This window comes from Heterocephalus glaber, unplaced genomic scaffold, assembly GCF_053883595.1.
Source record: "Heterocephalus glaber isolate CG9 unplaced genomic scaffold, H.glaber_assembly_v1.0 deba00001538, whole genome shotgun sequence".
Lineage (NCBI taxonomy): Eukaryota > Metazoa > Chordata > Mammalia > Rodentia > Bathyergidae > Heterocephalus > Heterocephalus glaber.
Genome location: NW_028258333.1, coordinates 16,770,622 through 16,797,521, shown reverse-complemented (window position 1 = coordinate 16,797,521; position 26,900 = coordinate 16,770,622).

Below are 26,900 nucleotides of genomic sequence, written 5' to 3'. Positions count from 1 at the left end.
ACACATCAAATTATCTCTAATTTGAGAAGAATATTGCATCTGGAAAAATGCATAGATGATAGTTTCATGTATTAATTTTTCAATTTGTCAACAATTTTCAAATTATGTATAATGTTTCAGATTTGTATAATATGTTAATCTTCCCTCCAGAAAAAAAGATTTTAAGTACCATAGACTCTAATTAAGTTTTTACTTTAAATGTATTCATCAAATTGTTTTAGGCAAACAGGATTTCTTGTTATATTGTAACTAAGCAACTAGGCTGCAATAAGTCTATATGATTAGAACAGATTCTCGTTATCTTTCCAAAAGGCAAAACCCCATGTAAGTTGGTAGATCAGAGATCCCACAGAATCCTCTTTCCTGTGACTGCACAACATTGCCTGACTCAGGATGGCAAATGATTAACTGTGAAACTACACAGAAGAAAGAGGAGATCCAACTGGGCAGAGAGAAACAGACAAAGGGAAAAACTACATGATAATAAAGGAGGATGCTGAAATAAAATGCAACTAGGTTCGATCTTCTTTTCTTTGTTGAGAATTTTGAGTAGATGGCACTAGTGGAATGCTATGCTTTTCATTATTAAAAGATTGTGGATAGAATGGGTTGATGGCCATTCAAGCAATATAAAAGGATGTAAATCAACATCTTTTGCCTAAAGCAAAGAACATGAATGATAAAGATTTTGGCCTCAAAATAAATAATCATAGAAATTAACTGTAATTTATTCAAGAAATTAAGACCCATCAGCCATTCGCATTATCCATGTAGAATACAGAAATAAAAGAAGAGAAGCAAAAGTGGCCCATTGTCGTAAAATATCAATAAATATAGAAGAAATGATGGAGTTCAGTAATCATTAATGCGTGCTAAAATTGTGAGTGATAATATAAAGAGAAACAAGCTATGAAGATAATTTTACTGTATCTTTCCACAAATTACCCTTTTCCTTAAATGAGACAGGAAGCATTTTTGTTTTCCTTGCTGAAATGGCAGCAGACTTGTTGGTTTTCATAAAAACAAATTCCTGAATACAATCTGTTGATGGATAGCTTTTCAGGAAAGGATAAACATATGGTTCACTATTAATGACAGAACTAGATCTTTTCTCAGAGCCTTAAGTGACATTTTCATCCTGGGTCCTCTCAGTAGCCCTTATCAAACTAAAATACTTCAATTGGAACTTCTGAAATATTGCATAAGCATTCTTGGTATGAGTTTTAGTGCCATGACACTCTTGCATGCATAAATTCTTATAGAAAATTTGGACATAAGAGCTTGGAAGAAAACAAGTTCGATTTAGAGTCACAGAATACCAGATATCAATTTCAAAATGTCTTCTCTATTTCATTAGTTGTTTTTTTTTTTTTTCTGAGAAACACATTCAATCACTGTTATACACTGTGATTTAAAAACAATAATACACTCACCATCATGGACCAACTTCACCTTACATGTGAATCTTGCAAAAGGAGATGAAAGGAAGAAAGTAAGTCTCTGTGTCTTCAACCAGGATAATTATTTGGTCAACAGGTGAATGGCGTGGCCAAGTCAGTACACACTGCAGAACAAAACAACTGCATATATGTGGCCTCCTTTTGTCATGTACACAAAGAGCTGCTAGGTCAGTAGCTTCACATATTTAAGCCTTATTCCTGTGAAACAAACATGTCAATAGAATTGGTGATTTGTTGCCTTCTGTGGGAGAATAGCTCCTTCTAATGGTTGCAGAGAAGTTGTGTGTCCACATGCTGTTGATAGGCTTGGCCATGCTTTCTGTATCTGGCATCTGTTGCTTTAACAAATCTGGGAAAGTTAGAATTACAGAAGCAATTGAAGGCCAGTTGAGAAGATGTTGGTGTATCCTGGAGAAATAAATCATGATCTTGAAATATGACCTCAACCTTTGACCTCCTCTGTATCCATGAACATCATAGAAAAGCTTTCCACATGTTCACAATTAAGTCCATATTTTGGGCAGATGATTGGAGAAGATAAACATTAATTCTCTTTTCATGAAGTTCTATTTATCTCAAGTATCTTTGTTATCGAAGATGGCATGCTAAGTGATGCTGTTAGATTCTTGTCCCTCAGTTCTATTGCTATTTCTTTCCCACTATTTCTCTGGACAAGCATCCACTCCAATGGAATTTGGTGTACAGGTATGCAAGAGAGAAATATTTTCTGGGACTTTTGAAATGACCCCATGAAACTTGTGAAATTATAACTCCAATTCTATGCTATCAATAGTCTTGTATATCAGCATTCATGAAGACATTGTTTATATTTTCCTGAGAATTGTTTAGAAATAAAGGCATCTAAACTGAACTTAAAATCTTTGCTGAAACCTAGCTCCAATCCCCCTAGAAATGGTTTACACAATGAAAACTTGGGTGATGTCAATAGTTTGCTTTTCTTACCCAGGGCTATTTCTACAGATATCTTATCAAATTTAGCAAGGCCAGATACAGGCATAAATTCTGAAAAAGATTTTACAGCAACCTGGGCCTCTGAATCCCTGGTGATAGAGAGTACCTTAAAAATTTTGTTATCATCCGGCCAGGCACCAACTCTTGAGTCATCTTTTTGATGCCGGTTTCTGTCTTGTAGGTTTCTGTGTCTCTGAGGATGAAACATAGGTGTTGCATCTCCACTTAGATCTACTAAGAGACATTTCTGGCCAAGGTGGCAGCCATCCTGCAGACAATGCAGCTGGAGTGCACCAGGGTCATGGTTGGTAACAATAAGGCAATGGGTAGAGCCAGGACACAGGGGAAGGAAGTAGCTACAGCCACCTTGCCTACAGAATTCTACATTCGACTTTCTAACAGGCTTCAAAATAGATAAATTATAATGTATGATACTCATAATAAACATAAAACAATAATACAATCCCTTCAAATAAGCACAGAACATTCATGTAGTTAAATTTTCTGGAAATTCTCAAGGGGAAAAGTTATTGCAGTACAATGAATCATACAGAAAATTGGTATGAGTATGCTGAAAGAATATAAATTCTCAAAACATTCTTTCTTATAGTGTTGAAGTTATAAATCGAAGTTAAGGATGGCATCTTTGGTGCTTTCTACAAGTTATTTTACAAATATTTATTCATATTGACAGGTGGATTTCATATTTGTCAGAATAGTTTTTTTACTCATGTCTTTGGAAACTATTGAATATAACTGATTACAAAATTACTACATGATAAAATCTTGTTGCATTTCAAGTGCTGTGCTAAGGATTATCATACAATTAGTCTACTGATGCTTTCTGGAGATTTACAAGTTTTACAGCTCAATTTAAAGCATGCACAGATTAGTGCACAGATTGAAATCCATGTTCCAGCTACATTTATAAATTTGTGTAATTTAACTTAGTTTCCTACAATGAACTTTGTAAAACGGAATTGTGATGACATATGAAACATTATTTAAATTCATTATAACTTTACAGATTCATATATGTTGATTGATAGTGATAAGGTAATAATACATATTTCATGGGGAAAAAGAACATTGCTATCATAAATAACTTTTACAGAGAGGTATTGTCAAGGGCATATTACAGTGATAACACCCTAACAATCCAGGGTACTAAATAAAAAGTTGAAATTTGCTAATTTTTTTATTAAATTATTTTATTGGTACATTGTAGGTATACAACACAATTACATTCCTCATTGGGAATTGTACCTTTACATAATGCATCTTGGTTCTTATTTTTTCCCCATTCCTAGCCCTCCCTTCACCCCCTCCACCCTGTCTTATTTACAAAGACTTTATTTCCATTTTTTCCATTTCTCATCATTTTTCCTTACCCTTCTTTCCTTTCCCCTGCCCCTCCCACTACCCCTACCCCTTTGGACCTTTTCTTCCTATTTTACATTTTCAATTATTCATTCTAAACATTGGTACATTTTAGGTATACAATATAATGACATTCATCATTAGAAATTTTCACCTTTACATAGTCTCTCTCGGTTCTTATTTTTCACCCTTGCCCAGCCCTCCCTTCAACCCTTCCATTCCTCCCTATTTACAAAGATTTTTTTCCTATTTTTCCATTCTCTCATATTAATCCCATTCCCTTCTATCCTTTCCTCTAGCCCTCCCACTTCCTTCCCCTTTGCCCCTTTTCTTCCTATTTCACATTACCTATTATACATTTAGTCCTTATTTACACTTTCAGTTTCTCACACCAGATAAACTATTTGGAATTTATTCATGTGTGTCCTATACATGAAAAAATGTTCAACATCACTGGTCATTCGAGAGATGCAAATGAAAACAACGCTGAGATTCCACTTCACTCCAGAAAGAATGGCTGCTATCATGAAATCAACCAATAACAAATGCTGGTGGGGCTGTGGGGAAAGAGGATCCCTGCTCCATTGCTGGTGGGAGTGTAGACTGGTGCAACCACTGTGGAAATCAGTATGGAGATACCTCAAAGAACTAGGACTGGAAGTCCCATTTGACCCCACTATTCCACTGCTGGGGATCTTCCCCAAAGAATTAAAAGAATCATACCACAGTGATATATGTGCACCCGTGTTCATAGCAGCATATTTTGTAATAGCTAAAACTTGGAAACAGCCCAAATGCCCATCAACTGGAGACTGGATAAAGAAAATGTGGCTTTTTAAATAAAATGGAGTACTCCTCAGCCATAAAAAATGAGAAATTAGAGACATTTATAGCTAAGTGGATGCACATTGATGCGATACTCTTAAGTGAAATAAATAGGACACACATTGCTATTATTATTATTATTATTATTATTATTATTTTTGATATCGAACTCGGGACCTTGTGCTTGAGAGGCAGATGGTGGAACTACTGGGCTAAATCCCAGGCATGAAATCTGCTATTATAATCATCAGTATTGTCACTGCCATCATAATACTAATAAAAATGTTAATGATTCATTATTTTTAGTTTTTTGAATTTTCTCCATACAGATTTCCACAGTGGTTTCACCAGTCTACACTCACAGCAACAACGGAGAAGGGTTCCTTTCACCCCACAACCCTCCAGCATTTGTTATTGGTTGATTTCTTGATTGCAGCCATTCTTTGTTGGTTGAGGTGGAAACTCAGTGTTTTCATTTGCCTTGCTCCAATGAATAGTGATGTTGAACATCTTTTCATATGTTTATTTGCTCTTTCTACTTCTTTGTCTGAGAAATGTCTGTTCATTTCAGATGCCCATATTTGGATTGGGGCTTTAAATTTGGGAGCTCTGAGTTTTTTAATTATACATTCTAAATAGCACACCTTTGTCTGAGGAACAGCTGGTAAAATTTTTTTCCTGCATTGTAAGTTGTCTCTGAGCTCTGTTGGTGGTTTCTCTTGTAGTGCAGAAGCTTTTCAATAAGATGAGATCCCAGTTGTTGATTCCTTGTGCTAATTCACATGCTACTGAGTATTTGTTCATAAAGTTTTTTCCTATGCTAATATCTTTGAGAGTTCTACCTAACTTATATTCCAACAAGTTGAGGTTTCTGTTTTAATATTTAGATCTTTAATCCACTTGGATTTTAATTTAGTGCATGGTGAAAGATAGGTGTCTAGTTTTAATCTTGGGCAAGTTGAAATCCAGTTTTGCCAACACCATTTATTAAAGAGGCTATCTTTCCCTCAGTGAGGATGGTTGGTTCTTTTGTCAAAGATGAGGTAGCTGAATATGTTTGGAGTTGTTTCTGTATCTTTTAATCTATTTCACTGATCCTTGGGTCTGTTTCTTTGTCAGTACCATGCTGTTTTTATCACTGGTTTTGTAGTATAGTTTCAAGTTGGGGATTGTGATATCCCCTGCCATATCTCTGTTGCCTAGAATTGCTTTTGCCATTCTAGGTCTCTTTTGGTTCCAAATGAGTTTTTGGATTGTTTTGTCTAGTTCTGTGAAGTATGCTGGTCAGATTTCAATTGAGATTGCATTGAATCTGTACAGCAGTTTTGGAAGTATGACCATTTTCATTATATTGGTTCTTCCTAGACAGGAAAAAGGGATGTCTTTCCATTTTCTTATATCCTTTTTGATCTCTTTTTTTCTTTTTTTTTCAGAGTGTTGTAGCTCTCAATGTAGAGGTCTTTGGCATTTTTTGTTAGATTGATTCCTAGATATTTTGTTTTTTTGGATGCTATTGTGAAAGGGATTGTTTTCCTAATTTCTCCCTCAGTGAGTCTGTTATTTGTGTTCAAGAAGGCTATTAATTTTTGAGTGTTTACCTTGTATCCAGCTACTCTATCTAATCCATCAATTAAGTCTAGAAGTCTTTTGATGGAGCTTTTTGGTCTTATATGTAGAGTATCATATTGTAAGCAAATAATGAGAGTTTAACTTCTTCCTTTCATATCTTTATTGCTTTTATTCCTTTCTCTTGTCTAATTGCTGTGGGTAATGGTTCCAGAACTGTATTGAACAGGCATGATAATAGTGGACATCCTTGTCCTGTTGCTGATTTTAGTGTGAAGGTTTTAAGTTTTGATCATTTAGTATGATGTTGGCTGTTGGTTTTTCATAGATAGCCTTTATCAAGTTGAGATAAAGGCCATCTATTCCAATTTTCTGCAGAGTTTTTATCATGAATAGGGGTTGAATTTTGTAGAATGGTTTTTCTGCATTTATTGAAATGATTGTATGCTTTTTGTTTGTAACTCTGTTAATATAGTGTATTACATTTATTGATTTACATATGTTGAAACTTTCTTGCATCACTGGGATAAATCTGACTTGGTTAGGGTGTATGATCTTCTTGATGATCCTCTGCATTCTGTTTGCCAGTATCTTATTGAGGATTTTGGCATCTATCTTCATTAAGGAGATTGGCTTGTATTTCTCTTTGCTGATTGGGCCTTTCCCTAGTTTTGGAATCAAAGCAACACTTGCTTCCAGGAATGAATTTGGAAGAATTGCTTCCCTTTCAATTTCATTGAAAAGTTTAAAAAGTAGTGGCAATATGTGGAATTCACCAGTGAAGCCATCAGGACCTGGGCTTTTCTTTGTTGGTAAATTTTTAATTGTTTTCAATTTCACTGTTTATACTTGGGGTATTTAGAAAGTTTATATCTTCTTTGTTCAACTTTGGTAATTCATGTCTATCTTGATATCTGTCCATTTCTTCTGTGTTTTCCATTTTATTAGAATATAGTTTCTTGAAGTAGGTATTGATGATCCTCAGGATTTCTGCTGGATCTTTTGTGACTTCACCTTTTTCATTCCTAACTGAATGGATTTGAGCCTTTTCTCTCCTTTTTTTTGATAAGGTTGGCTAAGGGTTTATCAATTTTATTTATTCTTTTGAAAAACCAACTCTTTGATTCTTTGATTTTTGTATCATTCTCTTAATCTCCATTGCAATGATTTCTGGTCTGTTCTTTATAATTTCCTCCCTTGTATGAGCTTTGTGTTTGTCTTGCTCTTCTTTTTCCAGGAGCTTGAGGTTTACCATTAGGTTTATTTGACCTCACTCCATTTTCCTAGTGTGGGGATTCACTATTATGACTTTGCCTTGTAGAACTACTTTCATTATGTCCCATAAATTCCTGTATATTGTACTGGCATTATCATTAAATTGTAAAAACTGTCTAATTTCTTATTTAATTTCCTCTGTGACCAATTGGTTGTTTAGGAGAGTGTTATTCAATTTCCATGTGTTTGTGAAGTTCTTGTGGTTTCTTATACTATGGATCTCCAGTTTAATTGCACTATGGTCTGAAAATATATACATGATAACTTCAATTCCTTTGTATTTATTTAAGCATGTTCTATGAACTAGCATATGGTCTATTTTGTAGAATGACCCATGTGCAGCCAAAAAGAATGTAGATTCTGATTTTGTGGTGTGAAACACTCTGTAGATGTCTATTAAATCAATTTGCTCAAAAGCTTGGTTCAGTTCTAGTATTTCATTGTTGATTTTTTGTCTAGATGATCTATTTGTAACAGTGGGGTATTGAGGTTCCCCACTACAATTATATTAGTGCTTATTTGGTTTTTTCATGTCCCTTAATATTTGTTTTGTATAGTTGGGGCCTTAGTATTTGGTTCATATGTATTTATGATTGTCATCTCTTCCCCTTGAATCCCTTTACAAGGGATGTGGTGGCCTTCTTTGTCTCTCTTAATTAGTTTTGGTTTGAAATTTATTTTTTCTGCAAATCAGATAGCTACCCCTGCTTTTTTCTGGGTTCCTATCTCATGGACAACCATTTTCCATCCTTTTACTTTCAGTCTATGAGTTTCTTTTTGAACTAGGTGCATTTCTTGTATATACCATATTGTTGGATTTTGCTTCTTAATCTATTCTGCCAGTCTATTTCTTTTGATTGGTGAATTGAGGCCATTAACATTGATGGTCATAACTGATATGAATTGACTTATCATTGTCATGGTATTTTCCTGTCGTTGGCTCTTTTTTATTTTACTCCTCTCACTTTAATTTCTTGCCTTGCTTGATGAAATATTTTGGATTTGCTCTGTTGGGCCTCATGGAGTTGTGACCTTCTTTTCTTTTTCTAGGACATTTTTAAGAATTGTTTGGAATGCTTGTTTGGTATTCATGAAGCTTTTCAGGTATTCTTTGTCATGGAAGTTTTTTATTTCCCCATCAATTTTGAAAGATAGTTTTGCAGGATATATCAGTCTAGGTTGGAAGTCTTTTAGGGTTTGAAATACCTCACTCCCAGGCTCTCATTGACTAGAGGGTTTGTGTTACAAAGTCTGCTGTGATTCTGATGGGCTTTCCTTTGCTTGTGATTTGTTTCTTTTCTCTAACTGCTTGTAGTACTTTGTTCTTCTTTTGGGTTTCTGGGATCTTGTTTATTATATATCTCGGTGTAGTTTTTTTTTATTTTGATCATGGCTAGTTGGAGTCCTATATGCTTCACTTATCTATATGTCAAATTATTTTGCTCTGTTTGTGAAATTTTCTGTCATTAATTCTGTGAACAGATTATTTTTATGTCATTTGTACTTTTTCCTGATTTTTTGTGGACTCCTATCAGTCTTACATTATTCTGCTTTAAGTCATCTAGGAGCTGTTGGATTGATTTCTCATGGTCCCTTACTATTTTTAAGAGATCTGTCTTTCATGATCACTGACTGCCATCCTGTCTTCTATATCTGATATTCTGAATTCAGATTGGCTCAGTCTGCTGTGTACACTTTTAAATGAGTTTTTAATCTCCTGGATATCTGTTTGAATCTTTTTCATGGATTCCATTTCTTTCCTATGTTGGGTGTTCATGGTTTCCATGTCTTTCCTATGCTGGACATTCATGGCTTCCATAATGGTCCTAAACTCATCTATTTTTTTTTTATCTGTTTCTCTTCCAGGATCTCTAATCATGTCTTTTATTCTGCTCACCATCTCTGTAGTTATCTGGGAAATTGTTTCTGTTTTGAATTTTTCTAGAGCCTCATTCTAGCACCTCATTTCTGTGCTATCAGTTCAGGGTGTCCAGGTGGTTGATGATCAGACTTTTCCACCTCATTTCCCCCAGAATTTGCCTTTGGTGAGCTGGAAGCCTGGATTTGTGTCTTGTTTAAATGTCTTCTCATTTCTATTTTTGTTGTTGGTGCTGTCCTTGCTTTAATTGGTTTAGTTCCTAGGTTGATACTTTCATATTGCTTATTTAAGTATCTTTGTTGCTTGTATTTAGAACCCTGATGGAATTTTTGCTTCTCCAAGGTGTCTTCTAGATATTGGTAGTCTTTAGGTTTTGAGTCTTTAATGACTCTGAGGCAATCTCGGTTTCATTATACCAGGAAGGACAACTGATTAGATCAATAACAACATCTTAGCCCAAGTGATACAATCAACAACACAATAGCATCAAGCACAGCTTAGAAAATGAGAATTTGTTGTAGTTATTAATCTATCAACTTTAACTGTGTGAATTAAATAAAAATCAATGACTGGCCCAAAATATGTCAATAGTGAATAAACTTTTCAATATAGCAAATTTACCCTTTGGGATAGGGACTTAGGAGGAGTAAGGCCCTCTTTTGGGTGTTCACTTCTGCTCTATTTTCTGAAGCTCAGGACAATAGTCTTTATGACCCCCCAATGCCTCTGCAGCGTTGATCCAGGTACCAATGGAGCAAGGAGGCCAGAGGTGTGAGGGAGTGTGCTGGGGTGGTGCTGCAGGTGCCCACACAGCTCTGCCCCTCACACATACCCTAGTGGCTGGGAGGCCTGGATGTGGGCGGGGCAGGCGGGTGGCTCCAGGCAACTCTGCTCCTCACCTGTCCGCTCATGTCGATTTTTTGAAACACTTTGTTTTAATATACCTTCAGGTCTAAGTTTTATTTACAGCTTTCTATATTTCTATCTACTTGCAACTGGGTTTTATCTACATTTTACTTCAAATTTCACTTTTCACTTCTTTTATTTATATTTATTTATTTATTTATTTATTTATTTTGTATTGGGGACAAACTCAGGTCCTCACGTTTGCAAGGTAGGTGGCAGAACCACTGAGCTTAATCCCCAGCCCTCCACTTCTTTCAACATTGCACAGTAGAAAAAGACCAAAAGCAGACTTGAAGAAAGATGAAAAACCTAAAACCAAAAACAACCTAAATCTGAAATTGAGGAAAAGTCAGACAGTGAGAAAAAGGAAGATGAAGAAGGAAAAGTAGGACCAGGAAGTCATGGAAGAGAAGGCTCAGATGGAGAATGGCATTCAGGCACAGACATTGACAGGAGGGAAGATGACAGATCCCCACACAGTAGTGGAAAAGGGAATGATTTTGAAATGATCACAAAAGAGGAACTGGAGCAGCAAACAGATGGGGATTGTGAAAAGGAGGTAAAAGAAGACAGTGATGGAGAAACAACTAAATCTCTGCATGAAAAATCATAATCTGACTGATTTGGGGACTGAATAAGTGCAAGAGGTTGGATTTCCTATGTTGACAGATCATCATAATGTATATGTAACATTTGCAGCATTCTTTAAGTCCATTTGCTGAAAGTATTTGACAACCAAGTAGTTCTATTCAGTCCTTCATTTTATAGAATATTAACATTATTATTGGTACAGTCTAAACCCATTAACAAGTTATATGCATATGAGAAAGATGGTCATCTCCAGCAGGAAAGCAAACAGCATTGGTTAGAAGGTGATGGCTCTTCTTCCCCATCTCCTTCTCATAGCATAAAGTGTATTCTGTACATAATTTACAAAAAAAAAAATATTGTAATTGTTACTTCTTAGAAATTTCTCAACACTTAAACATGTAAAATTAAGATCATATAAGGTTATGTTTTTAGGGAAATGGAAGTTTCCATAACCCATGGAACATCTATAATCTTTCTACAGCAGCTTCAGTTTTATGCCAACATTCAATGTATTTGAATTTAAGTAAAAATTGCTCCTTTTCAAATAAGAGGAGACTTAAAGTAGCTGTTTGTACACCTTAATGTTCATTTTGATTTATTTTAAATCTTTGCATTTAGAAGTGGGGTACTGTATTTTCAGACCAGGAGGCACTGCTGTGAAAGGTAATTTACTATCCTAAAATATCAATTTAAAATGAAGACAATAAAACAAACAAACAAAGAATTCACAGTAGAGCCAGAATAGAATAAAACTTTTCTCTCTAACTCTTGCATGATTTGGCCTACCTTAGTTTTTCAAATCCACATTTAACAATTCTTCTCTTTATTCTATAATCACAGGCTGGTTTTAGCGTGCTTCACCTTCAAATACTCTAAGAAAAAACTTGAAAGTATATTATCAATGTATTGTTTTCATTACTGCCTTTTCTATCACTGCAAATCCTAACTTATTTACATTTATATTCAAATTTTGCCATAGACAGATTAAAAATGAGAGAACAAAGGAAAACAAAAAGGGAGAAGACCTTTATAAGATTTAGAGTTGTAGGATATCTGGGAGATATGTTTCCTGTTAGGATTACATTTGCCTTTATGTGTTTTATTCCATTCTGATGAATGGCTAAGCACATTTCACTTTCTCAGTTCACTGCAATTTCTTTTTCTATGAATGAATATTTTAATCCAAACAGGAAATTTTAAACATGATATACAAGTTCAATATAGTTTAAAATAACATGTTATACCCTAATTTCAGTTGTATAATAATAATGATGAATATAAATCCAAATATTGACATAAATGACATTAAAAACAAACTAAAAGTTTGAAAGTTCTTTTAACTCTATATTGGATAAAATATTTAAATATTAATATATGCATTAAAGTTTTGAGTATTAATTATATAACTATAAAAATTGATACATTCAGAAGGATTATATATACCAAAAGTTGGTTAATACTCCTTGCCAGACATACATGTTTTTTAATCCTATTTTTCTTTTACAAACAACAGCTGCATATATTTTGGTTTGGGTAACTTTGGTATTAGAAAGTATATGTGTGTGGATATATAAATGTGTACATATATAAATTATAGATGTACATATACATACATATATACACACACATATATAGACAAATATGATTTGTTACATAATATAGGAAATAACTGTAAAACTCAAGATGAAAAATTGGATGGAAAAATTAACTCCCTTTCTGTTTTGTCACCCTTTTTAATATGCTTTGTCTCTTACACTTATGATGCATTTTAAATTGTAAGAAAATGAAAGCATAAGCAAGAGAAATTAAATTCTTACAATGACCAAAAGTAAATGAAAATTAAATGTACGGCACATAGTTATAAGAAAATGTTACTTACATTTGCTTTGTAATTTCAAGCAATTTTTGTTGCTTATGTTTGCTTTACTGTATAAAAAGGTGCCATTTTTATGTAGTTCTGTCTTTTTGTGTTACTAATTTTTTGGAAAAAATAACTTGAAATTCTTTCCTGAAGAGTTTGTAAAATAATATGGGAGACAGAATGTCAGTTATCTGAAATGACTGGGAATGGAAATGTTTCACATTTCAGGTGTTTATATATTTTTGGAACATTCATATTAGTCTAATGAGATCTACTATTTACTTATAAATGAGATAATAAGACAAGATATAATAATAGTAATAGTAGTAGTAGTAGTAGTAGTAGTAGTTGTAAACACTGGCAAATCTATGCATGAACCTTAGAGCCCATGAGGTAATTTGTACATGTTATCAAAAATCCAGGGCAGGGGATTTAGTTCAGTTGGACTGCACCTTCTTTGCAAGTACAAGATCCTGAGTTTGATCCCTGGTACTGAAAAAAAAATCCAAACAATAATGATGCAATGCAGTGCTAGCTGGCACATTATGCAGATGATATAGACATGAAATATCTCTGGAGTCTTACTGTCAAAATATAGAAGAAAATAAAGTTTTATTTATATTGGAACCATTCATTAAAGAGCATGAACAAATTGAATTGAAATATCAGTAAATTATTTCCACCAAATATTTCAGTGTCAATTCTAAATAATTTTTTGTTAATATTAATTTAAAAATTAATATTTTTGAAAGCTACAAATAGTTTAGAAAGGAAAACCAAATATTTTCAGTTTCATATTCTATATTTCATAAAATGTATGACTTTCTCCTGATACTAAATTATAAAGAAGGAAAAACAGAGTCATATAGATATAAACATGGCAGCTTCATCATTGGTGGCAAAGTCTAGAAAGACAGATGGAAAGAAATAGCAAGACCTGATAAAGAACTCCGAAGCCAAATCTCTCTGAAATAGGTAGCATTAACATCCATGACTCTCCCTGCTGGGAAAAAAAAATCAGGCTATACCAAAGTTGGGCAAGAAGAGAAGTTCAGGCTGAAAGTACCTAACCACTAGTTTTGTTTTAATGATTTTGTTTCCAGAAACATCATGTATCAAATTAACAAATCCTCTTTCACATGAGAGAAAATATTGAAAGTATCAAGATCTGTTTCTTCCCACCAAGGTCAGAGCTAATCCAATCACATTTAAGTTTGATTTCAATGCTAATCTTAACTGCACATGTTTAATTCAATATAAAGCTGTAAGAATCAACAAACTTGTAATCTGGAACTTTCCTGAAGACATTACAACCAAATTAAAACTTTGTCTGGAATAAAATAGAAAAGCACAGGCCTAGATAGAAACAAAACTTATGATAGTTACTGTCTGTCAAGTCAATCGTCTCACAGGGTCAGAAGCTAATGAATTACACTAGACTATAGCCAAAGAGACACAATGAAAGCTACTCTAAACTGTGGTTGTAAAAACAAGAAAACAATAGCCAAACCAAACCAATCAAGCAATCAAGTTTTGGTTTTAGTACCTTTGAACCAAAGTCTCTACTTAACTACCTTGGCTTTGCTAGAGATTTATTCTTTTAGTAATATTTGAATCTTTTATTATTTGACTGTCAGCAAGATTCCTAGTTTATTAGTAATGCCCAAATATTATTCATAATAAATTATAGCTTTCTTGCTAACTTAATTTATAATTAGATGGACAGAAATAGAATCCACGTAGTTAGAGCCGAGTTATCCATTTCATTCATAGAAAAACTACTGGAAAATCAAATTTAGATGAGAGACAAGAATGAGGTTTCTCATGTCAAATCACTATATTAATCCTTCTTGCACACCCAATGGCCAGTCACACTGGAACACATCAGCTGTGTCAGCTAAGCTTTCTTATCCATCGAGGTTTAGTACATATCTATACACTTATTTTTTGCACCTACACTTTTTTTTAAAGGTGAGAGAAAATAAACTCCAAATTTCTAACCCCGTATTATTACTGTGATGACTCACACTTCTTCAATCCAGTTGGACTGATTAACATTCCAAAAAATTCACAAGAAAGGCGTCTGTTTCTTTGGCATATTAGTTAGGTGCTTAATTCTCTTTATTTAATAGATAATAATCACATTTTTGAGCAGCCTCTAGAAGTAACACTTCCTAAAGTACACTGTAATTATGCATTCATTATCAATTAAAAATAAATTATGGAAGTAAATTGGACACTTATTATCAATGTCTAAAATAGCTTCTAAGACTCTCCAGATAGAAATTAGAATGAAAAGAGAAAACTGTAGTGTATTTTATAATACGATGCTTTCTTCAGGGAAAATGAAGAACCATTAGAAACAGCATGGGTCAAAAACACTAAGTTGCCAGTTATTAAAAATTATTTACCTCTTGAACTTTTATAGGGAAATTTTATTTCCTTTATAGATATAAAAATTTCAATTGCAAAACTGATAACCTGAGAATTAATTTGATTTACTCTGAAATCCCAGAAGACAGTGCACATTTTTGTAGTTTTTAAAGAATAAAATATATTGAATCATTTGCTTTAGATAAAATTTATATATATGTAAATAGTTTTCAGTCACATATCCTAATTTAGTAAATTACAAGACTGTAATTTAGGTAAACTTACATGCTTTCTTTTTAAAAATGTAAAAAAATGAGGATTGATGCTGATTGTGTTCATGTGCATGTGTATATTCACATTTGTTGTTCATGTATTTTCATATACTTGATTTTTTTCTTCTTTTTTTCCTTTTTTTCATATATTTTATTTAGGAGCCTCTGTTTAACAGTCATACTATTTTTAAATTTTTGGTTTATTACCTTAATTGTCTTGTTACTTATTATGTTTAATTTATTTATATTTTTCTTAATGATTTAATGAAATTTCCCCCAAAATTAAGTATGGTCAATAAGGTTTACTTTGCCTATATTCTCTGTGTTTGTTTTATTTTACTGTGTAAAATAGTTATAATATTACATATTAAAACATAACTAAATATCATTTCACAGTTTTGCATTTCTAAAATGCAGGGAGAGTTTAGCTGGAATAGAGAATACTGTCTAACCTCAGCGGATTTATGTTAAAACTTAATAAGAACGAGAAAACTGGAAAATTTTGAAATTTGAGAAATTCTTTTTGAAATTTGGGAAATTTACAAGTATCTGGAAATTAACCAAGACATTCATATAAACACAATAAATAAAATACACGAGAAGTAACGATGTACAAGTAAATCCAGCATATTAATACTTAAATAATTAATGGATTAGATCAATCTTGAGGCCGAGATTATTACTATATGGAATAAAAAAGATTTCATTATATGCTTTTTATATGAAACATAACTTAGATCCAAAGATCAACTTAGTTGAATGATAAGGTAGTTCGAAGGCATGTACTAATTTTGGACAAAATAAGCTTTAAAATGAAAATGTTATTTTAAATAAATAATATAAAGATAAAAGAATTGTCATGATTTGGCTATGAATATCCCCCAACACCCAAATTCTAAGAATTTGGTTACCAACTTGCGGTGCTTTTTTAATTTAGTGGACCCCTGAGGTGTTGGCACCTAAGCAAAAGAAGGTAGTTGGCATGGTGCACATGGAGAGCGAATTCGGAGACCGGGCTTCCTGACTCTTTTACTTCCCAACTGTGGCGCGGTGAACAGCTTTGTCCAGCACGTTTCCCCACTAGAGTCAAGTTCAGCTTTGACAACTGGCCCACAGCAATGGGGTCCAATGATGATCCACTAGAGCCTCGGAAACTGAGGCAAATTAACCATTTCCTCCTTTTAAATTGTTTATCTCAGGCATAAAATTTTGACTAAAAAAGGGTCAATCGATTGGAAAGTTTAAGAATTATAAGCATATATGAATCAATTAGTGTAGCCCTAAAAAGTATCAGGCAAAATTAGCACAACAAAAAAGAAAAAGAAAGAATTCAACCCGCAGCTGTAAATTTTAGTACTTCTTTTAATAACAGAAAAAAAACCAAGGGAGATTCCTAAGGATATAAGTCAAGCAAGATTACTAACTAAGGAAAACTAGTTGATAACTATAGGTTATTTAACATGACAATGGCACAAGCACATTTTTCTCACACACATGAGATTTACTCCAGCATGCTTTATCTACAGGAAGTAACTTGTACAAAGCATCTTACCTGGTAACAAGGGAATGAAATTAGGAATCAACAAAAGAAAGAAAATTAGAAAAATATATATGGAAATTAAGAGGCACATTATCAAATAATCAACACAAAAAAATTCCAAAACAAAATTAGAAAATACTTTGAAATGAGTATAGAGTAGTAAAGGAGAAAATACCAAATATAATATGTACTGTTGAAGCATTGATTAGAGGAAAGTTTATAAGTAAAAATGCCTATTTTAAGAAAAGGGAAAATGAAGGGAGTTACATCAATAACCTAATGTATACCATTTTAAAAGTACAAGAAAAGTAAGAACAAATAAATTGAAAAAAGGAAGAGAGAAGATATTGGAGAAGAATAAATTACATGAAATTTTTCTTCCTTTTTAATTAAAACTCATACATAATAACTATATAAATGTAACTCAGTGCACAGAAAAAGGAGTCTATCCTTATTTACATAAGTATTCATGAATCTCTTAACTTATATATGACTCTATCGATCTAACTTTGAAACTAGAAATATTTAAAAAATAATTCCCACCCTTCTTAGTAATTCAATACTGAAGTGTTTTAAATTTTCGTAGAACTTGAGTCATTTAAGTTGCTTTACACATTCAGTTTTTACATTGTTCCAATTTTTAATAAAATATTCATTGATATTAACATATCGTGGTCATACAGAATGAGATATCCATTATCTAGATCAGGAAAATGAACTTTCCAGCATCAAGATAAAGTACAGTCCTGGATTTAATGAAACAGATTAGTTTTCACTTTTTATAGTTATATTTCTTGGTTATAAATGTATTTCATAATGACATACTTTTATTTGTAATAATATTGCATGTACTCATTTATGTGAGGCTTTTTCTTCTCCATATGTGAGGTTTGTCTTTATTGCTTTGTGTAGTTGAAAAATTTTTATTTGTATTGCTGGTTTTTATTTCACTGTATCTGATTTTATTATTTTAATTAATTACTTAAATAATTAATTTGGGGGATAGACAGGGTCTTGCACTGTAATTTCGGCTGGCCTTGAGCTCACTATGTAGCCCAGGCTGGCCTCGAATTCATAGCAATCTTCCAGCCTCAGCCTCCCAAGTGCTGGGATTACAGGCATGAGTCACCACACCAGGCTTGTACCTCATTTTAATGACAAACAAAAATACACATGTAAATGGAATTGTACAGCATATATAATATTTTACAGGTAGCTTAGTCTCTTTAACCTAAGGATTTTTACTAAAGCCATGTTGTAGCATGTATATTTTTATTACAAAATAGAGTTCTTTTACAGGCATACACCACATAATGTATACATTTTTGCTATTTTGTGAGCATTTGGATGCTTTCCATTTTGGGCTATTATGAATAATACTACAAAATCAGAATCTATCTTGTTGGTTTGTTTGTTTTTGTTTTTCATCAGTAGATTTCTAGATATGAAATCACTGGAGCACACATATATAATGTTTCATTTGAAAGACATTTTCAAAATATTTACTACTATCTGTACCATTTTACATTTCCGCTATCAGCATTCAAAGAATCCATTTCTTCTACATGGTCACTGAGTTTATTTTCCATCTTTACTATAGCTATTAATCAGTTTATAGAAATATTTGACTTGTATTTGAATAACAGTTAATAAATTTGTTTTGTTTTGTTTTTTGAAACAGGATTTCGCTATGTAGTTCAGATTGACCTTGAGCTCACTGTGTAGCCCAGGCTGGCCTCAAACTCCTGAGATCCTCTTGCCTCAGCCTCCTGAGTTTTAAGATTACAGATGTAGGCCACCATACCCAAGTCACTAAAAATTAATGAATTTTATGGCTGTATTCTAAATTTATGTGCCATTCATATGTCTTTTTGATGAAATGCACTTGATATTTTGTCTAAATTTTAGTTGACTTGTTTTAGGATATATTCTGCATGTATTCTGTCCAAGGATGTATTCTGGATACAGGTCTCTTGTCAGATATATTATTTGCAAATATTTTTTCCCAATTAGTAGCTAGGTTTACATTTACTTAATGTCCTATTTTCAGGCCTGAAGGATTCTTTACTTTTTGAATAATGGTGGTCAGTTTCTAAATTTTAATTTTTGCATCATACATTTATTGTCATATCTAATATCTCTTTGCCTAATCTAATGTTAAAAATATTGTTTTTTCCTTTTTTTCTAGGAAACTCTTACTTTTGGCTTTTATATTTAGGTCAATGATTCAGTTTGAGTTAATTTTTGTACATGGCTTGAGATATGCATGTAGATTTTTTATATATGTGTGTAATTTCAATATGAAGACTCTACCTTACTTTTATTTTAATGCTTTAAAGTTGTTATTAACCATAAAAAATTAACCATAATGATTTTATTTGTAAACTCGCCATACTGTTCCATTCATCTATATGCTTACCTTACAACAATGTGTCAAAATAATTAGTAAAATCAGGCAATATATTTTTCCCAAATTTGTTTTTTTCTTTTGAAATGATTTAGGTTAATATAGGTCATTTATATTTCAATCTAACTTTGGGATTTAGATATTTTCTTTTTACAAAAAATACTACTGAAGCATTGACAAGCCTTGTAGTAAAACCATATTTCACTTTTTAAAAAATAATTGTTGCAATAGAAGTATTGAGGTTTCCATATATTAGTATGAAATTTATTTTAATTCATTCAGTTTATCGGTGAACTTTAGGTATACAATATGATGACATTCATCATTGGTAATTTGTAACTTTACACGATATATCTTGGTTCTTATTATTTTCCCCATTCGCCTTTCCTCCCTTCAAACCCTCCACCTCTCCCAGTTTGCAAAGACTTTGTTTCTGTTTTTTTCCTTTTCTCATATTTTTTCCTTTCCCTTCTTTCCTTTTACCTACCCCTCCCACTTCTCCTTCGCCTTCTCCTCTGAACCTTTTCTTCCTGTTTCACATTATCTATTATATATTTAGATCCTAATTTACACTTTCAGGTTTTCACACTACAGAAACTATTCAGTATTTATACACATCTGTCCTTATTTTTCCTCAATAATATAACTTAGGTTGTCAATGTCCTGTACTTCTTTTGTTAAATTTATTTATAATCTTTTCCTTTTTCATTATAATGGGAATATAATCATTCCTGATATAAATGATTGTTGTTAGTTGAAATGCAATTAAATTTCATACATTAGTTTTCACTCTGAAACATTTCGAAATAGTGTATTAGCTCCAGCATTTGTGTTAATATCTGTGTGTATGCTTCCAATGCTTTTTTTTATAAATAGGGTAGGGTCTTCTGGTAGTAAATGTAGTTTCATGTGAAAGATTTTGTTCAATGTAAAGACTTGTCTATCTCTCCATATATATATACTTTTTTTTTTTTTGCACTGGGGATCGAATTTGGGATCTTGCATTTGTGAGGCAGGCTGCAGGACCACTGAGCTAAATCCCTGGCTCCTGCTCTATATTTTCAATTGATGTTTTGTATCCTTGCACCATGTAGGGTGTAGGACTTGTAGTACAATACTGAATGGAAACCACAAGAAGGAATTTGAACACAGAGTTTCCCTGCTTTATTGCTTTATTTCTATGGGCCTATATTCTATTTCTTTGATTGGTAAATAAAGTGATTTTAGTTTTCAGTATTTATTAGATAAGAGATTTCATCTATCAGATTAAGGTTTTTCGTATTTATCTATTAAAATAGTACTTATGTAGTGGTCCTAATATTTACTCAAAATTCCTCTCACACAGAATATTTTTTAAATATTATTTTATTGATGCATTTTAGGTATACAATATAATTACATTCATCATTGGAAATTTGCACCTTTACAAAATCTCTCTTGGTTCTTATTTTTTCCCCTTCCCCTGCCCTCCTTTCAACCCCTCCACCCCTCCTTATTCACAAAGACTTTGTTTTCTTTTTATCATTTTTCTCATATTCATTCCATTAGCTTCTTTCCTTTCCCCTACCCCTCCCACTTCCCCTTCCCCTTTGCCCCTTTTCTTCCTATTTCATATTATCTATTATACCATTTAGTCCTTATTTACACTTTCAGTTTCTCATGCTAGAGAAATTATTTGGTATTTACACATGTGTGTCCTATTTATTTCACTTAAGAATATCACCTCAATTTGCATCCATTTAGGTATAACTTTCTCTAATTTCTCATTTTTTATGGCTGAGCAGTACTCCATTTTATTTAAAAAAACACATATTCTTTATGCACTCTCCAGTGATGGCCAATTGGGCTGCTTCCAAGTTTTAGCTATTACAAATTGTACTGCTATGAACATGGGTGTGCATATATCACCGTGATATGGTACTTTTACTTCTTTGGGGAAGACACCCAGCAGGGGAAGAGGTGGCTCAAACAGGACTTCTAAGCTTAGTTCTTTGTGGTAGCTCCATACTAATTTCCACAGTGGTTACACCAGTCTACACTCCCACCAGCAGTGGAGCAGGGTTCCTCTTTCCCTACAGCCATGCCAGCATTTGTTATTGGTTGATTTCATGATAGCAGCCATTCTTTCTGTAGTGAGGTAGAATCTTAGCATTGTTTTTATTTGCATCTCTCCAGTAACCAGTGATGTTGAACATTTTTTTCATATGTTTATTTGCTATTTCTACTTCTTTGTCTGAGAAATGTCTGTTCATTTCAGATGCCCATTTTTGGATTGGGTCTTTAAATTTGGGAGATCTGACTTTTTAATTTCTTTATAGATTCTAGATAGTAGACCTTTGTCTGAGGAAAAGCAGGTGAAGTTTTTTTCCCACATTGTGGGTTGTCTCTTCACACTGCTGGTGGTTTTTTTTGCTGTCCAGCAGCTTTTTAATAAGAAGTGATCCTACCTGTTGACTGTTTGTGCTAGTTTATGGGCAACTGAGGTTTTGTTCATAAAATCTTTTCCTACATCGATGTCTTCAAGAGTTCTACCTAACCTCTGTTCCAGCTGATTCAGCTTTTCTATTTTAATATTTAGATCTTTAATCCATTGATTCAGCTTTTCTATTTTAATATTTAGATCTTTAATCCATTTCTATTTTAGTTTACTGCATGGTAAGAGATATAGTTCTAGTTTTAATTTTTGACAAGCTGAAACCCAATTTTTCCAGCACCATTTATTAAAGAGGCTATCTTTCCTCCAGTAAGGGTATTTGGCTCCTTTGTCGAAGATGAGATGGCCGAGTGTGTCTGGCATTGTTTCTGCATCTTCTAATCTGTTCCACTGGTCCTCAGGTCTGTTTCTTTGCCAGTACCATGCTGTTTTTAATCACAGTAGCTTTGTAGTATAGTTTCAAGTTGGGGATTGTGATACCCCTTGCCATGTCTCTGTTACCTAGAATTGCTTTTGCTATTCTGGGTCTCTTCTTGTTCCAAATGAATTTTTCACTTTTTTTCTCAATGTCCATGAAATATGCTGCTTGGATTTCAATTGCAATTGCATTGAAATAGCAATAAAGCAGTTTTGGAAGTATGACCATTTTCACTATGTTGATCTTTCCTATTGAGGAGCAGGGGATGTTTTTCAATTTTCTGATATTATCTTCAATCATTCTTTTCAGAGTGCTATAGTTTTCAGAGAAGAGGTCTTTGATTTCTTTTGTTAGGTCATTTTCTAGGTATTTCAGTTTTTTGGATGATATTGTGAAAGGAATTGTTTGCCCTATTTCTGTCTCAGTCTGTTGTTCATGTAAGTGAAAGCTATTGATTTTTGTGTGTTAACCTTGTATCCAGCTACTCTACTGAATTTGGTTATTATGTCTAGAAGAATTTTGGTGGCATTCTTGGGGTCTTCTACATAGAGTATCATGTCATAATGAAAATTTGACTTCTTTATTTCCTATCTTTATTCCTTTTATTGCTTTCTCTTGTTTAATTGCCATGGCTAATGTTTCTAAGACTATATTGAACCAGAGTGGTGATAGTGGACATCCTTGTTTTGTTCTGATTTTAGTGTGAAGGATTTCTGTTTTTGACTATTTAGTATGATAATGACTGTTAGTTTTTTCATGGATGGCTTTATGAGATTAGGTAGAGACTGTCTATTTCAATTTTTTGCAGGGTTTTTATCATAAATGTGTGTTGGATTTTGTCAAATGTTTTTTCTGCATCTATTGAGATGATTATATGGATTTTGTCCTTGGCTCTATTGATATAGTGTATTACATTGATTGATTTGTGTATTTGGAACCATTTCTGCATCCCTGGGGATGAATCTCACTTCGTCAAGGTCTATGATCTTCCTGATGATCTTCTGCATTCTGTTTGCCAGTATTAAGGATTTTTTCATCTATGTTCATTAGGAAGTTTGCCCTATAGTTCTCTTTTTTGGTTGTGTCTTTCCCTACTTTGGGGATCAAGGTGATGCTTGCTTCCAGGAATGAATTCAGGAGTATTGCTTCCCTTTCAATTTCATTGAAGAGTTTAAACAATAGTGGCAATAGTTCCTCTCTAAATGTCTTGTAGAATTCAGCAATGAAGTCATTCAGACCTGGACTGTTCTTTCAGTAAGTTTTTAATTACTTTTTTAATTTCATTGATTGATATTGGTTGTTTAGAATTTTTAGGTCTTCTTTGTTTCACTTTGGTAATTCATATCTGTGTAGGAATCTGTCCATTTCTTCTGTATTGCCCATCTCATTGGTGTATAGGTTCTGGAAGTAGGTATTGATGAACCTCTGGATTTCTTCTGGGTCCATTGTAATTTCACACTTTTCATTCCTAATTGCATGGATTTGGGTCTTTTATTCCATTTTTCTGATAAGGTTGGCTAAGGGTTTGTCAATTTTATTTATTCTTTCAAAGAACCAACTCTTGGCTTCATTAATTTTTTGTATCATTCTCTTAGACTCCATTGAATTGATTTTGCTCTGATCTTTATAATTTCCTCCATCGCATGAGTTTTGGTTTTGTCCTGCTCTTCTTTTTCTAGAAGCTTGACATTCAGCATCAAATTGTTTAATTGGGCTCACTCTCTTTTCCTAATATGAGTATTCACTGCTATGAATTTCCCTTGTAAGACTGCTTTAATTGTTTCCCATAGATTCCGATATGCTGTATTATCATTGTGATTAAATTGAAGGAACTGTCTGATTTCTTCTTTAATTTCCTCTGTGACCCATCAGAAGTGCAATTTCCATGTGTTTATGAAATTTTTTGCAGTTTCTTTTGCTATTGGTCTCCAATTTCATCACACTATGGTCTGATAATATACAGGGGATAACTTCACTTCCTTTGCACTTACTTAAACATGTTCTATGAGTGAGGATATGGTCTGTTTTGGAGAACCACCTGACACACCAATAATTTTGTAAGTGGACTTACAAGTTGAAATATTTCTTATAGTGTTTCTCTTTTTATTCTTTTTTTTCTGCATCTTATTTGTCTATTAATATTTTTCTATCTGCTGTCTGTCTACTTCCAGTCTTTAAAATTTCAGGTCTGCTGAGGATAAAGAGTCTTATTCTCATAGCAAACTTGGATATCAAAATGTGTACAAGTTATTCATAGATAAATAGCTCTAGGAGAAGTCAGTGATGCAAGAAGGGGGAAGAAGCCAAGTGAAGTAGTGATTTCATACAATGTGCCAGCATTTTCTCAAGTGTGAAGAATATAAACACATAACTAAGAGGTGTTTCCCAAACTGAGAAAAATACTGCAGGCTTTTATATTCTCTGAGTCAGGGTTACCCTTGAAAATTGCAGGTCATAACCCAACAAGAGCTGCAGGATCTATACATTCACAGGGAAAGTGGCTTCAATATCCCAAGGACAGTCCTTCAAAGACAGAGAGCGCAAGATCTAAGAAGCAAGCTTCATAAGAACTGAGCTTGTTTCTATAAATAATAAAATATATCCAAGAAACTTCACTGAAGTACTAACAGTATCCATTTCTTTGATTTTTATGTTACATATTAGTGTTTTAGAGATATTCTTATTGAGTGTTCACAAAATTCTAGTGCCTTCAGCTTTGTTCTGGGTCTTGAATGAAGTATTTCACAGAGAGTATGGACATTTTAACAGAAAATGCTTTAACAACATGAACATGAAATAGACTGTATCCCCTTGTTCATAGAGAATTATTAAAAACTGAAAGATTGAATATATACAGACACCACAAATGAGTGGTAGATTATTTATATTATCTCTCTAAACTCAAAATTTAGGTTATCTCTAAAATTAGGAAAACACTGGAGAATATATTTTACATAATAATAATTTACTCCATGTATTTCAAGTAAATATTTCCAAATTCCTACCTTTTGTCCTATAAGGCTAAACACACTGATTTATGTACAAACTGAAGCCAGAAGCATAGTAAAAGAGAACCTCTCAAATAAATTTATTAGAGACCTGTACAGTAACACTGCACCAAATACATTCCATAAATGCCTTTCCCAGTGAAAAAATAATTGTCTTTATTCATTTTTAGTTTAAAGTGCACTTGAACATACATTTGAACATACATTTTGTCCAACAATAGGTATTAGCTTCCTGAAAATATAATCATTCTATCTACTTAATCATTTTCTTGTAAAGTCTACTGGTCATGTTTCTTTTAAACATTGAAATCTTGACATTTTTTTCTAAGAAACCATATTATTCAGTTCACTTGTCAGTAATGAATGGTGAGCCATGCTTAAAGCATATTGAATGGTTTTATTTGCTAGGGATGACAAATTTATAGGGAAATTGAATACTAAATTTCAATACTGTCATTTTAGCAAAACAGGAATCACTGTTGATGTTGAATAAACAGCACAACGTCGTTAAGTCACAAAATGTAAGGAGAGAAATATATTAAAATGAGAATAAGAAGGAGAAAAGAAGAATGGCGTACCACATAATTACTGTACTAAGGAAACTGTTAAATAACAACTCAAGATAAAAATATAATAAGCCTATTGTTGTAAGGAGGTACTTCACTGTGATATTGAAATTGGTAATGACTAAGGTGCCATTGAAATAGAACTTTGTGTTTTGTTTTCCGATGCTCTGTGCTGATATGTAGGGGCCTGAATTTGAAGGTATTTCCATGACTTTATTTAAGGTAAAATTCTAACAGTCTGTTCATAGATCATTGTATTCACTTTTCCAGTAATTTAAAGCTAGGGCTTGAGCCTCATGAAGTGCTCACAGAGTAAGATTAAAAAACAAGATAAAAAATATACTCAGAAATCCTCCCTTTATACTGATAGCACGTCCAAGGAATGGGCACCATGTTACTTGTCAAAGGGAATTTTTTATGGCTGCCTGAAATGACAGAAGGGGAGTGAACAAGAGTGAAGCTCTGTGTGGTTGTCACTTGAGATGAAAGAGAAAGTTCATGTGAACGTGGCCACTAGAAGACCTTGAACACATGATGCCTGGAATTGAAAACAAACATCACATAGTCATGGCCTCCAACTAGTGGCTATAATGACAAACCAAAATTGATAGAAAAAACTCATAATTCAAGCCAAAGGAAATGCAGAATTTTGTGTTGAGAAGGAAGAACATTAGACTAAATTAAGGGGAAATGCTTATAAAAATATTAGGGTTCTAATTTTCTACCTTTATTTTTTCTACTCTAATAAATTCAATTCCTAGCTTTTATGACCAATGCCTTTCTATCAGTACATGTAAGATTACAATTATGCAATAACTAATTGCTAATGCCTATATTTCACTACTTGTTCTAAGCACATCACATGAATTTACAGCATTAATCCTAACAATATTCACAATTTGAAAGACAATTTGTAATAAAACCTTGACTGTTATCTTTAATTCTGTGTTGAATGTTACAATGTAAATTTCAAAGGATTTAGCATTTGACTGAGAATGTAAGCCACTTATCAGCTGACATCAAAGGAAAGTATTTAATGCATTTGAAAGGTAAAAGGTTTTCTCTGACTCCTGTGTAAAAAAAAAAAAAAGTAAAGAAGTGTCAAAGAAGATTTTCTATATAGTCTGTTTAAAAGATGTTTCACTCCTACAGTTTTCTCAGGCTGAC